Here is a 15,171-nt window from a genome sequence, read left to right on the forward strand (position 1 = left end):
CCAGGCATCTCGCCCCAGAGGCTGTGCTCTTGAAGAGCTCAGTGCCTGACTGATCCCCTGACTGCCCCAGACTGCTCTGAACTCCCTCTGGGAGTTTGGCTGCTCTCCCTGGAAGGCTGGCTGTGTTGGCTACACCTGAGGACTGTCTGCAGCGGAGCCCAGCCAGGCTGCTTCTCTGTCTCCCTGGAGCCCACAGATGGACCGCAGGGCTGAGGAGATGCCCGGGAGAGGACAGAAGAACCCAGCTCCAGCAGCAGGAGAGGACCTGGACAGTGTCTAGTGTGCCTGGCCGTCTGCTCCCCAGACAAGGGAACGGAGGAGGGACGGGCTTGTCAGGGGTATAGGGTCAGATAGCGGCAGAGTAGGGTGCTGCCCTCCCCCGCCCCCGGTTCCGCGCTGTTTCTTCTGCACCCACTTATATTGATTGCATTTCAGAGACCAGAGACTGGGCCAGGATGGATGGTGGGGGTGAGGCCAGAGGGAAAGCCGGCCAAGATCCCTCTTCCTCCCCGTCGCCTCTACCCCTCACCCCATACAGGCTTGTGCATTTTCAACTTTCCTCCCATCCTTCACCTTCCCACCATTAAAAAAAAATGGGGAGGGCGCAGGAGGGGCAGGCCTTTGACATAAATGTTTAAATTAGCCTCACTTCGCTGAAAGCTGGGTGTCGGGATAAATCCATTGCTACAACGCCATATATCTTTTCCTGAGTGGGAAGATGGTGAATAAATGAATGTTATTCATATATTGTTATGGCCTGACAGAGCTAAGGCAGGGAGAGGCAGCCCCTGGTGATTAATGAGCACGTCTTGGCTAACGAGCTGGAGGTCGGGCTCCTTACCAGGGGCTGGGTGCCCTGGCGTCCGTGCTAGGGTGGGGGGCTGAGCCCCGGGTTCTGGGCAATGCTAGCAGCCCTTGCTCATAAGAGGCCTGCAGCTGTCTTTCTTCTCTTCCTTCTTCTTCTCTAGGGCAACTCCAGCCCCTTGCTGCTCCTCTTTACCCTGGCTCCATACTCTGTCCTTTCCTCTGGGGACTCAACGTGATGTCTCTGCTGCTCAGGGTACACTGAGGACCCTTGTTGTGGGGGAAATAGAAGGCTTCCCTAAGGACACCCTGCAGGAAAACACCATGAGACCCTAATACCTATGTGGCATTTTTAGGTCTAAAACCACCCTGACTCGGTCTACACAATATCCCCATTGACCGACCAGGAAACAGGCATAAAGATGGAAAGGACTGCCAGCAGGGCCCAGCCTGTGTCTATGTGGTACTCCCACCCCCACGTCAGCTTTTTCTGGTGGACAGGACACCGCTTTTCCTGTGATGCTTCGTCCCTGGAGCCAACTCCCACGCATGGTCAATATCTGCTGAGCCCGGACTGGCCACTTTTGTTCTGGGGGCTCAGACCTCCTGCCCTGTCAGACCAGAGTCAGGACCCATAGACAGACTGCCCAAGAAAACCATCTTGAAGACATGGTGTCAAATATCGAACCAAGATGATTCCTGGGAGCCAGAGAGGCCTCCAAGAAAGGGTGACCATGAGACAGGGATGCTGGTGGGAGAGGGTTAAGGGAGGGTGGTTTGGCCAAGGACAGAGGCAGCAGGGCCCTGAGCATCTGACCTTGCCCAGGCTTGGGTTCCCGCCCCACTCCCCCAGGCCATAGGGGCCGTAGGTATGGATGGGGAGACCTGACAGGAGAGGTGGGGACCATGCCTCGTTGTGGAGACAGGATGAAGAAGAGGCCTGTGCTGGACCTGGAGGAGCCCCTGGTCCCACCCAAGAGACAGGAGGAGAAGCTTGGGACTGGTTGAGTGTTAAACCACACTGGGACAGTCAGTGAAGGCTCCCTGGAGGCGACATAGCTGGAGCAGGCCTTGGCAGATTGAGAAGGCATTTGGTTTTGCAGACGGGAGGAAGGAGGGCAATCCTGGTGGAAGAAACAGCAAGAGCAAATGCTTGGCATCAGGAAGGAGGCAAGAGTGCGGAGGAGCTAGGGAGGAAGCAGCCAGCTGGGGATGGGGTTCTTACAAAAGAGAAGAGTTAGAAAGGTGGGCAGCAGAATGCCTGGCACATAGTAGAACCTCAGTAAGTATTGGTGACATGAAACAGGGTCTAATTATGGAGTTTTCAATGTGACCTTAGGGAAGGTGTTAAACAGAAAGTGTGACTACAGCGTAATTAATGATAACAGCTCTATTTGTTGACACCTACGGTGTGGACCCTGCTGTTAGCCCAGGGACAGTATTACTGCATCCCTTCCCAGGTCAGGAAATGGAGGCTCAGGGAGGCCATGATTCACTCAAGGTGACAGCACAAATCAATGGTGGGCCTAGAATTCCCCCCAGCTCCCCCACCCCCTGTGCCTCGGTTTGCCCTTCAGCATTGTCAGGGCTGGGAGGAGATGACCTTAGATCTGGCTGCTCCCTGGGAGTATGGAGAGTGACTTGCTTTGGGGCTAGAGACTGCTGCCCCCAGTGTTCCTTCTTGGCCCTGATTCTGAGCCTGGTCTGCCGGGAACCCTCCTCCTTCCTGGTCAGATCCCTAGGGCCGCTGGCACTGAGGCCAGTATGGACCCTGGCCCAGGGTGGGCAATAGGGGCAAGGCTGAGAGCTCTTTGGAGTGAGGGACATCTCCATGTTCCTGAAGGGGACTGAGGAGGGTCCTGGCCATGAAGGGAGAGCGTGTGCATTTGTCTGTGGCCTTCTGGCCCCCTTTCCCACAGGCCAGGCCAGCAGAGGGGGAAGGAACACCCTCCCAGTGCACAGCCCTGCTTAGGTCTAGACCTTCCCACCCACACTGCCTACCTGGAGCTTCACGACCACTTTGGGAGCTGGGCCCCATACCTTTCGTACAGGTGAAAAAACTCTCTTGGAAGCTTGTGAGTTTCCCAAGGACTGCACCGACTGAGGGCCGAGCTGGGCAAGGCTACCTCAGTGCGCCTGACTGCCTGCAGCCTGGCTCTCACAGAGGCTGCACCTCGGGACACACAGAGGGTGGCCCTTCTGGCTCTGGAGCCAGCCTCTGGCTGCCCCCTCAGAGGTCAGGGCCACCCCGCTCCTCACCCCAGGACACCCAACATGCACCCAGGCTGGGACTGCCACCCACTGAGTACCCTGGAGCCAGCTGTGCTCTGGGCGGGGTGTCACGTCACCCTGTCCCAGGGAGGCGGACGTGCCTAATGAATTAATTAATGTTGGCAAAGCACTTGGAGATCTCAGGCTGAAAGGTGCTCAATACATGCAAATCAGAGTGATTGTTATTACCCATAATTATGGAGTTTCTGCTGGAGAAATTATTCAGAAGCGGACCGGTGGCTGGGCCAGCACAGGGCCCTGCCAAGATCTGCTCCTCAACAGCAGTGGAACTTATCTTCCTCTCTCCCCACTTCCTCCCTTTCTCCCCCATCCCTCTCCCCCCCCAGCTCCCTTCCCTCCCTCCCTCCCTTTCCCCTTCCTCCCTTCCCCCCCTCCCCCCCTCCCCTCCCCCTCCCCATCGCTCCTCCCTCCCCATCGCTCCTCCCTCCCAACCTCTTCCCTCCCCCATCTCCCCTCCCCCTCCCTCTCCTTCCCCTCCTTCTTTCCCTTTCTCCTCCCTCTCCTCCCCACCTCCTCCTTCCCTCTTTCCCTCTCCCCTCCCTCCTTCCCCTCCCTCCTCCTCCTTCCTTACCCCTTCCCCTTCCTCCATCCTCTTTTCCTCCCTTTCTTCCCCCTTTCCCTCTCTCCTTCCCTTCCCCCATCCCTCCTGGCTTCCACTTTTTCTCCCAGCTCTGGGCGTGTTGCCTGCTCTTCCACAGCACATGGCTTCTTTGTCTCATCTCTCATGAAGACAAGCACCTGGCACAGTTTGGGGAAGAAGGGGATTGGGTAATAGCTTCTCACACTCTGGAAGTGAGAAGGATCCAGGAACCATGTCTCACTTTCCTCCTCTTTCAAATGGGGCTGTAAGGGGTTCCCTGCTCCTCCCCGGATATGGGGGGAATCAAGTGTGGCGGTGCCTGGAAAGGCACTCTGGATCGGGAAGCTCGATGCCTGTGAGTTTTGGCCGCTCACTGTTGACATAAATATTGCTCTGTGTGTACTTGTGTGTGCACAGGTGGTGTGTGTGTGCTTCCAGCCCCCTCCTGCATCGGACTGGGTTCTCCGTGTGTCTCAGTGGCTAGACTCTTGATTCCCTAGTGGCTGAGGCTGAACCTCCGCCACCTGCCTGAGCGTGAGGCCCCACGCCGACAGCCCCTGGCAGTGCCCAGAACCAGCAAGCCAAATAAATTGCCTCTCTGCGCTGTACATTCCTTCCCTCCCCCAGCCTCCAGTCCCGTCTCCTGGGCTTTGTTCCCTTTCTGTGCCCACCAGCCTCAGAGAGGGCCACTCCCAGATTCAGGACCACAAACAGCGCCTGGCTCAGTGTTGGAGGGGTGTCCTTTTGCCTGGAACCCTGCTTTGACAGACTGGGACACTAAGGCCAAAAGAATGCCAGTGACTTACCCAAGAGCACACAGAATCTTAGCTTTCGGGCTGACTACAGCCCTGGTCTCTGAACTCCCCAGAATGTTCTCCACAGAAGGATTTCCTAATGGTCTGTCAGCAAACACTTAGCAGGCACCTACTGTGTGCCTGTCTCTATACCAAGTTCAATGATGGGGAGGGACAGAGGAGGCCAGGTCTCTTTTCCCTCCACAACAGGACCTACAAATCAACAACCAGAACCACAACGGCGAGAGCTGGGCATGGCAGACACGACAGAACCACGGGCTTGATTTTGTGGGGCCTGTGAGAAGAACTCCAGAGACCTGAGGTAGAGCAGGATGGAACAGTCAGGAAGGCCCCTTGAAAGAAGTGGCATCCAGCCTGGAGAGGCAGAAAGGAGGGGGAAACACCTGGTCACTGAAGAGGAGGCTGGCAGGAGGTCACCTGTGCATGTGGGGGATGGTGAGAAGCCCACCCAGTGGGCTTAGGGCAGCTGGCAGCTCTGAGTGTGGACAGGTAGGCAGTGCCCCTGCTGAGGGCTCGTCTCTGTCCTGTGGGCACAAGGGAAAGCTGTCCATCACTGTGGACACCCCAGTATTTCTACTTGGCTCTCCAGGGTTGCAGCCTGGCATGCTACCAGATTCCCACCCCCAACCTCTCCTGCCCTCCCTCCTTTACCTGGAGATGGCCAGTTTCATCTGGAAGTGACAATAGGCGTGAATCGTCTATGGGGCCTTTGTGCCTTATTGCTCAGCCTGTAATCTTTCCCATCCAATACAGGCTTCTTTCTCTTCCACGGCATTTGTCAGAAAGATGGGACAGAGCCCCAGGCCCGGTGGGGAGGCCAAGCCAGAGCAGGCCTCTTGCTGCCCATCGATTTGCAGCTGCCGGAGTGTGTTTGCCGGACACCATGGGGCTGTGTTTGGCTTTGGATAATGAAATAATGTCCTCGCTGAGGAAAGGATGGAGTCTCTGCTAATTAGCTCAGCTGCCTACTTTGAGGACAAAAGTCTTCACTGCTGTGTTCCTGGGGCTGGCTGAGTGTGGGGCTCTGCAGGGAGCCAGTGGGGTGACCATCTGCCTTGAGGGCAACAGTAGGAAAACGAGAGGGGCCGGGGAAGCAGTGTGCATAGGCAAAGCTTTCCAGGAACGCTGTCTCCCTGGCCCTGTGTCCCACAGCAGGTCCTTCCTGGTTTAGGGGCAGCCTGGGATACGGAGAGGCCTTGAATCAGATAGATCTGGGTTCTGTCCCCAGCTCTGCCACTTGCAATCTTGTGACCTTGGGCAAGTTGCACTTGACCTTTCTGGGTTTCACGTCCTCTGAAGAATGGGGCCATGGTAGTCCCCACCACGTGAGAGGGTGGCTCTTTGGCTTGAGTAAGACAATGGAGCAGAGTGTGTGATGCATAGCAGGGACTTAGAACATGTTGGTGGCCTTACAGTTCACCTCTTGGGGTCATGCCCTTACCTTGGTGTCAGACCTTATTCATCTTGGCACATGTGTCCCACCTCTCAGCCGTCTGATCCTTTAAGAGGATGAGGTCTTCTTCTCATGCCTCTCCCAGGGCTCAGGAGGCAGTGGAGGGCAATTGAATGCCTGGATTCAAAGGCTAAAGCTTTTCAAGTGCCCCCTCCCTTACAGTCTGTGCTCTGGGTCTGGGGTCTTCCTGTGGCCTTATGGGAAGGGACTGAAGAGCGGGCCAGTGAGCGGACAAGAGGGGCTGGGGTGGAGAGCCCTCAAGTCCTGCCCCCCTCCGCAGGAAGCTCTCTGGGGACCAGCTGGAGGTGTTCCTTCCCTGTGTCATAGACTTGCACTCTGCTCCTCCTAGGGCCTCCTCTCCCCCAACTCTTATGGGTCTTATGATCCTTCCCATTTCTACAAGGCCTTTTCTAAGTTCTTTCCTCCCCAGGTTCATCGACTCCATAGGCGAGGTGGCTAATAGTACGAGCAATAATGTAGTAATAACGGTAATCATAAAAGCAGATAAGTCTTATTGAACTTACTGTGTAACGGGCACAGCTCAAACCTCTCAACATGTAATCTCTGCTTTACTGTAGGGAGATGGGGTGAGGTTTACATTTTACCAAGAAGGAACGTGAGTCTGGAGGGCGTGAAGGGGCCTCTTGAGGGAACAGCAGGAAAGGTGGCAGAGATGGGGCTCACACCATGCTTGGGTCCCGTTAGGCTGACAGTCCCGGATGATGTCTGTACTCTGTGTCTCCATTGCTTCCCCTGGACACAGAGAGATGATGGGACACTCTTGGGCCCTCGAGGAGCTCACAGTGGGGTGAATCCCCCCTCCCCCAGGCTTTCCCTGTCCCTCCTGACCTCCTCTTCCGCCTCAGGGGGCATCTGTGTCTTTCCCATCACCTGGCCCTGGCCTCTGGCTCTGGGCTTTCTTTGGGGTGGGTTCCACAAGGGCAGAGGCTCAGATCTTGTTGGCTGAAGTATTGCTAGCTCTTCCCAGGCGCTGGCATGTAGTCGTTTAATGGAGGAATGAGTGTCGGTGTGTGGATTAAATCAGATTGTGCATGTTAAGTACTTGGCACTCAGCAAATATTTATTGAATGAGAAAATATCTTTGGGTGGAATAAAGGAGGTGACGGTGTGAAGTGTCTGGCCTGTCATAGGCTGAACACATGGGAACAGCAGTTACGGTAGTTTCCATTCTTCTGGAAGGGGCTGGGTGGCTGGACCGGAAGCAGGGCCAGGGAGGAGGGAAAGAGGAGCCCGGAGAGGCAGGGACCGGAACTCTGAAGAAGACGACAGCAGGGAGGAGGCTGGTTAGCAGCTGGGGCCCTGACACCCACTCTCTGTGGAGCTGAGGATGGGAGCGCGTGCGTGTGTGCACACGTGTAGGCGGGTGTGTGTGTGTAAAACAAATAACTGGAAAATGAATTTAATTATAAGGCACTTTTAATAGCTATTTATATTTAATCCTGCTAATTCTGTGTCTTGTGTAGCCAAACTGTAATTCTATTCTTCGTACTCATTTGCTAGTGAGAATGGAGAGAGAGGGAGAGGGAGACAGCCCCACAGGAAGGCAGCAGGCGGCTTCCTACCCTGGGGTCAGCCAGGTCAGCTCTTGACCCTGAGGGCAGGGAGGAAGGGATCACTGGCAAGGCTGTCCCAAGGGGAATCTGGGAAATGGCCCCAGCTCAGTCTCCAGTTCCTTTCTGTGCTTGTGTCTACTCAGCACCTGGGGTGGGGGCAGGGGAAGCAATGGAGACCCCAGCCTGAGTCAGGTAGACTCAGGTTCAGATCCAAACTCAGCTGTGTGCCTTCACCTCAGAGAGGCTCACTTTTCCCTATCTGTGAAGTGGGCATAGTAAAACCCTCCCCAGGGCTGTCGGGAGGATTAGAGTGAGCCTGCCCCTATAGCTGGTGTTTCCTAAGTGCTTGTTCCTGTACCCTCCCATCACCAACCCCCAAGCTGGCCACTCCTCTGGGTTTCAACCTCTCTTGAAACTCCCAGACTGCCCTCAGCTCATTGGCAGAAAGTAATTGACTCACTTGATGGCCAATAAATGGCAGGAGACCTTTTCTTCAGGAGACCCCTTGGTGATGGTGGAGGGGATGGTGTGGGGGTGGGTAGAGGGCCTGGAGGCATGAGGTGGGTTGAAGGTAGTGCTCTGGAGGACCCCAGGCGCGCCGAAGCAGCCTCACAAGTCGCAGGGAGGAGGCCCGCGCAGGGCCATGGAGGGGGCGAAGACACACTCCTGAGGAAGGGTCCCAGAAATGGCTAGGAAAGGATAGCTTTGGAGGAACAAGGTCAGGAGTTAGAGGTCTCAGCTCTAGGCCTAGCTCTGCTGTGGAGACTCAGGCCAGCAGCCCCGCTGAGCCTCTATCTTCACCTCTGGGCCATGGGGCCAGGGTGTGGGAGGCCTGGGGAGAGGACCGAGGAGGAGTTTCAGGGAGGACTTCAGCCCGGAGACGGGGTGTGGAGCAGTGCTCACTGGGGATGGCATTGTGCTGTGTCCTTGTGACCCTGCTTCCTGGGGTCAAGCTCAAGGCGGGGACCTCAGAGGAGCCCTGGAATGGGCTGGGTAGGTGATTCTCCAGGAGCTCCCTCCAGGACGCCCAAGGAAAATTGGGCTGGGGCTGGGGGCCATGACCTTGTCCTGGGAAGCCAGGGTAGGGACCTGGCCTTTCTTCACCCAGTGCTTCTTCCTCTGTTCTCCTTGTTCTGCTCACTGTGCCTGAGCCCTCCCCTGGTGGGAGCCATCTTAGGGTTCCAGGACCTCCTGGAGGGCTGGGCTCTTGCAGGAAGTCAAGGTGGGTGGCTGCACCCAGAGACAGAGTAGGCTATCCTGAGGGCTGACCTTGAGTCAGGCTCTGTGCTGGGCTTCTTCCAGATCTCTCATGGAATCCTGGCACTGAATTTGCAAGGTGGGTGTTACTCTCTCCATTTTACGGAAGGGGAAACCGAGGCCAACAGACGTTAAGGGACATGATTAGAATTTGGGTCACCCGATTCCAAAGACAGTTCCTTTTCCTCAGTGGTAAACCTTGGTGGCCCCGGGGTGGAGGTGAGGGTGGCGTGCCGAGAAGGTGGGGCAATGGGGAAATGCTGTCTTGTGAGGAGAGCTCAGAGTGCCCGTCTGAGGAGGGTTTCAAGTCCTGGTTTGTGCACTCCCGGGGGCCCAGGGAAGCTCTGCCCAGAGGCCCTGCAGGGCTGCGGGTGGTGGCCAGCAGCTCATCCTGCCAGAGGGAGGCTCGAGGAGGCTCAGGGAGGCAGCCACAGCCCCTGTCTGGATTGTGTGGAAGGAGAGAGCTTGGCGCTCGGCCTGGCCCACCTGGGCTCAAATCCCAGCTCTGCCACTCTCAGGCTGAGCGACCGCTGTCTAGGCACTTGACCCCTAAGCCTCAGTGTCACCACCAATGCCTGGCACATAGTAGGTGCTTGGTGCTTCCCCCTCCCCTCGCACACTGCCTCTGCTGACTCGTGGAGATGGGCAATGACTGAGGGTACAATTTCTCTCCCGGATATTTTCACTTTAATAGGAGGCTTTAATGCCTGTGAACCCCAGTGGAATGATGTTTCCCTTTAATGGTGACACTTCAGGCGTGATGGCAGCTGTGGGGAGATGCCGGGGCGGGGACTCGCCGGCTCCTGTGTCGTGTGCGGCCTTGTTCTCTGGCCTTCTCCCACCCCTCCCCCACGGCTCCCACTGCTCTGTTCACAGGCAGGTCAGCATCTCGTTAATTTGATTGAGGGATTTGTTCCGAGCTGCTTGCTCATCAGCTCCGTGGAAGCCTGGCCTGGGAATTGGTGGGCATTCTGATGCAGGCCGACCAGGCTGACCTCTGCTCTTCTAGGAAGTGAGTCGTCATTGGGCAGCGGATAATTAACAGGTGCACGGGGGTGTGATGAATCTGGAGGAGGAAACCTGGGGTGTGGTCCTAGGGAACAGTCTCCAGGGATGGGTCTTATCTGGTCGTTAACACAGACCCTCCCCCCTCACCACCCCGGGCCTGCTTACACACCTGCCCGTCGAGTCTCCTTGTCCACCCAAAGTGCCCCTGTGCCCAGGGCGCCCACCATGACATGGACGTGCTGTCAGGAGTAGTGGAGGGACAGCGAGGGACCGAGGGATCTAGGATCAGTGCTCTGGAGGAGCCGGCCTGGGCCCTGGGATGGGAGTGGTCAGGAACTCTTCTTCCAGAACTCAGCAGAGCTTGAGGGCAGAGGGGATTTGGAGAGACCCCTGGAGAGTGTGGAGCCTTGAGGGAGGGGCCACGTGATCTGAGGTTGGAGCCCTGGGTTCTAGTCCAAGTTTTGAAGTTGGCTCCCTATGTGACCTTGGGTAAGTTTCTGTTCTCTCTGGGTCTCAGTTTTCATATCTGTGCAATGGGAGTTTTGGTCTGGATGTCTTTTGTATCCCTATCCCCGATTCTAAGAGAGCTTGGGGAAGGGGCTGCACCTGGGGGTGGAGGTGGCTCGAGCATAAGGAGCTAGAGGGGGTGGGGGGCAGATGTATGCGCTGCCATCCATCGTGGCTGGCACGCTCATTAAGCACCTCTAAGATGGATACCCACCCCCACCCCCCAGCTCACCTGGTACACGAGCCTCGGGATTTATTTCTTCCTGAATAGTGTCATCCATCATATTAGCTTTGCTGCCAGAGGGCGAGGCTGGCTCTTGCCTGGGCTTCCTGCGGGGTAGGGTGCCTTGGTTTCCTCCAAGCAGGGCTCCCCTCACCCCTACCAAGCTCCTGTACCTGAATGCCCTTTACCCAGGTGGCATGTGGGCAATTCTGCCCTCCAGTCTGCTCCAGCCTCCAGCTGGACTGCAGGTTCAGGGTGCTCTAAGAACTGCTGGGGTGATCAGGGCTGGCTTCTTGAAGGAAGTAGCAGTACTAATAGCTGGGCAGGCATTGGACGTGCGGAGAGAAGAGTCAGTGCTTTCAGCATGCGGTTGGGAGAGGCATGGGAGACCACGGGCCAAAGTGGAGGAGGTCCCTCACCCACGCCTGTTCCTTATGGAGGGCACGTGGGCAGAGCTTGCTGACCAGCTGACTGATCCTGTCCCCAGTTATTGTCATCTTCTGTTCTTTCAGGCTCAGGTGCCCTACATTGTTCTCAGGAAACATCAGGTGACCCTGACGTTGGCCTTCATTCACACAATACTCCCACATCTATCATTGCGAGAGGCATGTGGCCTGTGGCAGCTTCTGCCCCCAATCAGCCATGTGACCTTAGACAAGCCACTTCATCTTTTTGAGCCTGCATCCTCCTTAATCCTGAGCGGGATCGTCCAGTTTCACTGCAGAGAGAGCATTTGGAATGGGCTCCAAAGAGTGAGTAGGAGTTCTGTGGGCAAAGACAGGTGGGGTGACAATGATTCTAGATAGTAGATGCCTGGATAGGGGATGCCTGGAACCATGCTGACGGCCCCTGCAGCTTCTCAACCAGGGCGTAGTGATGATGGACTCAGGCTCTGGAGCCAGGCTGTTTGACCTGTGGATCCTGGCTACACACTTACTAGCTGTGTGACCTTGGGCAAGGCACTCAAACTCTCTGTGTCTTGGTTTCCCCCAAGACAAGGGGGATACTGGTAGTACCCCCCTCATGGTGTTGTACTGAGGAAATGGGTGTATATTTAAAGTTCTGGAGTAACGCTGAGTACATAGTAACTGCTTAGGAAAAGTCCCCTGCTGTTGTTATTCTTACTAAGGCTCAGATGAAGGGACTTGCCCGTGGACACATAGCTTGTGAGGAAGGCTCAGGATCTAGGCCGGAGCCCATTAAATTCTGCGCCTCTTCTCTTTCCTCTCCTCTGGGCACTCTGGCGTCTGCCGGAGCTGCCCAGTGTGCAGCCGTGTGGAAGCCTCCCTCGAGGAGGCGTTGCACCAGGCTCTGCCCCGAGTGTGCTCTCTTCCAAGACCCTTGTGGGTAGGACTTGTCTGTCTCATTCCCCGAGGACCCCCAGGGCCTGGCATGTAGTAGGCGCTCAGCAATGACTTGCTACTTGGCCAGCCGGCTGGCTCACTCAGGGCAGGGCGGGCCCCCCAGCTGCTCGTGGGGTTCCCAGTGCTCACTCCCCAGCTCCTCACACCTCCATCTTTCGTGGCTGATGGAGCGGGCCTCCACCCTGGCCCCCAGCGGCACCCCCCACCCTGGCCCCCAGCAGCACCCCTTGGTCCTTGCAATACCTACCAGCTGCCCGCCTCGCCGCTCTTCTCCCTCGGAGCCCGAAGGCTTCTGGTTCCACTCTGCTCCCACCCGCAGACCCCGCACGTCTTCGGCTTCTCTCTTGCATTCTCCTGTCCTCCCCGCTTGGTCGTTAAGATGAGAATAACTCCTGAACTTGATGTCTTTGCCTCTGCTTTTATGTCAAACTATAATTTGACTGTCTAAAGGTTCTTAGAGGCACGAGAAAGGAAAATCACCCCCATCTGTGCTCAGAGGAGATTCTATCTACAGAAGCAGTGGGGCCAACCCTGCCAACACTCTTTAGACTGGGGCTGCTTAGCCAGGACGCGGCGCAGAGCCGAGGCCAGGAAGCCTCCGCTCTGCCCGCCCTGCCCGCTCTGCCCATGTGTGCAGGAATCTGTACCCACTCAGCCCTCAGCTCCTCCTTGGGGGATCAGGTCGTGCTCCTCCCGTTACAGAGGAGGGGGAGGGCCCTCATGCTCCTGTTCCTACCCCCCGCCCTGCCCCAGGACTCCCCGCAGCCCCCTCGCACTACCCTGTGGGCCCTGGGTAGAGGTGTGTTAGGGATGGACAGGACTGATGGAGGGGAGGAGGGAAGGAGCCCAGAGGGGAGAAGGGGGTTGCCCAAATCCTTTGTGGAGTTTGGGGAGGCTGGGGGGATGGGGGAAGGGAGGGGGCTAGTCAAGAGAGCCAAGGCAGCAGAGAGGCCAGGAGAGCTCTGCTCCCCCACCCTCCCTGCCCTTCCAGTCTGGCTGCCCAGCAATCCCACTCCCCACCAGAGAGGTCAGTAGTGGGCTGGGTGGCCTGCCAGTGCACTACGGAGGGGTCTTTCTCCATTCTTCCACCGTGCTCCATGCTCTCTCTCTCTCAAGCATCCACCCCTAAGGCTTCTTACACCTGCGTCTGTTTCCTGCTTACCTGCTGCCTTTCCTCCAGTCTCTGTCAAAGGTGAGGCCGTGTGTGGGGACCACTGTCCTCGGAGCACCTTGTCACCCTTTGCAGTTTGGTTCCCCTGCTTGCCTTGTGACCTCAACTCTGATGGGCTGAATCAAAGTTAGGATTTTGCAGATCATTTGGCCTTTTCTCTTTGCTGTGCTGGGAACCATGTTCTCTGCGGCTTCCACCCAGCCTGGGTTCCCCCCTCAGACAACTGCTGGGAGTGTAGGTGAGCTGCTGTACCCGCTACCTAGAGGGTAGCTCCGGGAGGCCCTGTCTGCCACGACTGCCCCCCAGAGGGAGAGGGTGCAGAGACAGGCTGGGGCCGCCCTGGCTGGCCTGGTGGGGAAGCCAGTGAGGGGTGCTGCCCTGGCCTTCTCCCTGCTCAGAGGCTTAGGAGAGAATGTTCAACTCTGTACATGCCCATGGCAGCTTCTCTGGCTTGGTCTGAGCTGGAGGAGGGCCCTCTGTCCAGCCTCCTGTTTTGCCAGTAACAGCCTGAAAGTCCCACTTCTCTGTTCAGATCAGCCTATGGCGCTCTGGGCACAGAGAGTGGTGCCCAGCATTTCTATCTGCCTGATATTTGGGGTCTGCCCACTGGGTATGGCCCAAGCCCCTCTCTGCCCCTCTTCCCTACCAGACTCTCTCCCCTTCCCTCTGAACCCTGATTCCCTCGAAAACCTCTTCCTCTCTGGGTACAGCTGAGGTCTTGTGAAGCCTCGTGTTCTGGGTAAGGCTTCGCTGGTCCTCACAGGGAGCAGGGCTTCAGCCCCCAGGGCAGGGCAGGGCTGGCTACACTGAGTTTCCCATATCTCCAACTGTAGAGCCTGCAGCCCCAATGGGCTGCTTCAGGGAGGCCAAGGTAGGAAGCCACTTGCTTACAGAACCACAGGGTCCGTGCGTCGTTCTGTTTCTCACTGGATGTGGTGGGCGAAGTGACTGACCATGGTGTGGTCTGTTTCTGGGGCTTCCCTGGGAGCTTCTGGGGCCTAAGCTGAGGACCAAGGGAAGGCTTAGTCAGGGGCCTTCCTGGGCAAGAGCCCTTAGCAACTCTGTTGTGTCCTCAACCCAAGGGGGCTGGGAGGAGGGGGTCCTCAGGGCTGAAAACTGGATGACGGAAAACCCAGGACTGGCCAGGGCAGGTTCCCAGAGTTTCCCAGAACAGCCTCTCGGGCCAAGGTAGTGGGTGGGAGGAGGTTGGCTCCTTCGGGGCTCAGGCTTGGGTAGAGCCATGTGCCCAGGAGCCCAGCCGGGCTAGAATCCCCGAGGGGCAAGGAAGCAGACCTGCAAGAGGCATTTCTGGGGCTTTGTCCAGGCTATGCCCCTGGAATGCCAGTCCGGCCACCATCTCCTTCTTTCAGAGCCACTTCGGGTGCCTCTTGCTTCTCTAGCCGCGGTTCGAGCTCCTCCTCCAGGCTCCCGTCCCCCTTCCATTAGCCACATGGGGTGATAGCCACCTGATTTCCCGTCCATGAGCTCTTCTGGGGGATGGGGGTGGTAGTGGGCAGGGACTGCTTATGGGGACAAGGGAGACTGCTGCCACCTGTAGACAGAACCCCCCCCCCCCCGTCACTCTTGCCAGGTTGCATAGATTAGTGGAGGCAGCTGCTCCCTCTGAGCCTCAGATTCCCCCTGTCCATTATGACTTCTTGGGGGCTGCAGGCTGGAGATCAGCCTAGGCAGGCCTCAGTCTTTGGACGCCACCCCCTCAGGCCTTACCTGAGCCTCTGTCTCTGCTGCCTTGGGCTCCCCTGTCCATTTCCCAAATCCTTATTTATTTGGGCCTCAACCTGCCTCTTCAGGAAGTTCTCCCTGATGCCTCTAGTCCTCACTGATCTGTGTCTGAAAGTTCTGATGGTGTCCTCAGTTGCTTCCTTCTCCTTGGCACACACACCGGGCTCTGTGCGGGGCTCCGGATGCACAGAGACTGCTCAGCATGGGCTGTGTGTGTGTGGGAGGGGGGCAATATCCAGCAGCAGGCCAGCGTGGTTGTGCTAGTGTGGGAGCCCAGAGGGAGTAACAACTCTTGTGCTGGGGCCCATGAGGCAAGATTTGAGCTGAACCTTGAAGAGGGAGCCCGGGGATGAGTGGTTCTTGGGGACAGAGGTCAGGCT

Source organism: Ursus arctos, unplaced genomic scaffold (assembly GCF_023065955.2).
Source record: "Ursus arctos isolate Adak ecotype North America unplaced genomic scaffold, UrsArc2.0 scaffold_28, whole genome shotgun sequence".
NCBI classification, from domain to species: Eukaryota; Metazoa; Chordata; class Mammalia; order Carnivora; family Ursidae; genus Ursus; species Ursus arctos.